This window comes from Suricata suricatta, chromosome X (genome assembly GCF_006229205.1).
Source record: "Suricata suricatta isolate VVHF042 chromosome X, meerkat_22Aug2017_6uvM2_HiC, whole genome shotgun sequence".
In the NCBI taxonomy this organism is placed as follows: Eukaryota; Metazoa; Chordata; class Mammalia; order Carnivora; family Herpestidae; genus Suricata; species Suricata suricatta.
Window position 1 is genome coordinate 78825279 of NC_043717.1, and position 1884 is coordinate 78827162.

Here is a 1884-nt window from a genome sequence, read left to right on the forward strand (position 1 = left end):
GAGCTTCTTCCAGACTCACAAGAAAGATGTCTTTGTCACACAATTCAAGGATAATGATCTACAAGTTCTTGTCAGGAACGTTTAAGCAATTTTAATTTTTTTGATGTTTATTTTTGAGAAAGGGAGTAGGGGGAGGGGCAGAGAGAGGGGGAGACAGGATCTGAAGCGGGCTCTGTGCTGATAGCAGAGAGCCCAATGTGGGGCTCAAACCCGCAAACCGTGAGATCATGACCTGAGCTGAAATCAAGGGTCTGATGCTTTACCAACTGAGCCACTCAGGTGTCCCTAAACAAGTTTAAATAGTCATATTCAACATTTAAGCCAACATAAATAATTAGGTACAAAGCAACTTGGCTTTTGTAAAGGGAAATTATAAGACAAGTCGAAAAAACATGCAAAAGTATGAATTTTTAAAAATTCCACAAATTTGTAACCAAGTTCCTCACAAATGGTAATTTGAAAGAGAAAGGGAATCGTCTTTGGTGAGGCAGGAGATGTTTGGTGGTACCAATGGCTGTTACTTATTGAACATCTACTGATGTCAGGTACTAGACTGGACTCTGCAACAGTTATTTCTTCCAGTTCTCCCACCAGTCAAGTGTCGATAAACAAGTCATTATTGATCCCATTAACATATAATGAAACACAGGCCAAGAGGGCTTAAGTGAGTTTCTGAGGTTCCACAGCTCATGAGTGACAGAGCTGGGATTCTGAACCCAGATCTGCCTGATTCTAAACTCACATTCCCTTCCCTTAAAGCTGACCCATGTATGTTGTAGCCATACTGAGTGAATTAAGCATGGATCCTGACATGCTTCAGGTGTCGTTTCCACCCCCTCTTCCAAGCTGGTTCTTCTGCACAGGGCACAGGCTCCCAGCCCCAGCTCTACCGTCTACGAGCACTGGCAAGTAACCCATTGGGCTTCTCCCTGACCAACTGGGCATCGACCAGTGCAAGAGCAAATCCCTCCACAAAGCTGGGAGAGTCATTCTGTGGGCTACTCCTGCATGCTGGTGGGTACATATCTATGGGGTCCTGGGACCCTGGCTAAGACACGTGAGGAGGCAGAGAGACACATCAAACAGCTCAGTACCTGGTACTACTACGTCAAGCTGACTGTGTCCGTATTCCAGTCAATAGAAACTCAAAAATGTTATTGTCATTACATTGTCATCACCGATATTATGAACTGTGTAGCTCTTAGCAATTCACATGAACCCCTCTTGGACTCGGTTTCTCAGTCCATCAAATAACGTCGACAATGCTGGAAGGATCTAAGATTTCCATGGTGATGATATGAAAAGAGAAAATCATTTTACTTTCCTGGCAATTTACTCTTTAAGTGTTCGTTGGACAGGAGAGATAAGTTAATGTTTCCCTTTGATGTGATAAAAGCTAGACTGAGATTGTAAGTATCTTGCAGACATTGGTCCCTGTCCAAGCTGATGCGTTTGCCAAGAAACCTGGGCAAGCTAAGAACTTATATTCTGCTTTAATCAAACTAAACAAAGATAACTTGGGATTCCCCGGTTCGGATTGGCTGTTTTCAATGTGGCATTATTCTCCACGTTTCTACCAGCTTCCTGACACACTTACCTTCCCAGCCTCTTCATTCCCCATATATAACAGCCCATTTAAATTCGTGCTGATATAATTCCTTTTCAATTATTTCCTATAATTTAGATCTATATTCAAAATCCATACCTGGCCTCTTCTTTCCTTCCTAATGCCTTTGAATAGTCAAGTCCCCCCAGTCTCTGCCTCTACCACAGTTTGGCAATGACCACTCTCCCATTTTCTGTTACCTTATGAATGTTACCTTATAAGCCAAGTTGCAAACTCTTTGAAAGCAAAGACTCATACATCTTAGTACTCACAGAAGC

At 42.6% G+C, this 1884-nt stretch overlaps 1 non-coding gene across 1 annotated transcript; it reads left to right on the plus strand.

Moving 5' to 3' along the window:
• Positions 1-897: 897 nt before the first annotated feature.
• Positions 898-1026, plus strand: LOC115284515. Its single transcript, XR_003905261.1, has one exon. It is a non-coding gene; the product is annotated as a small nucleolar RNA SNORA35 (small nucleolar RNA).
• The last annotated feature ends 858 nt before the right edge of the window (positions 1027-1884 follow it).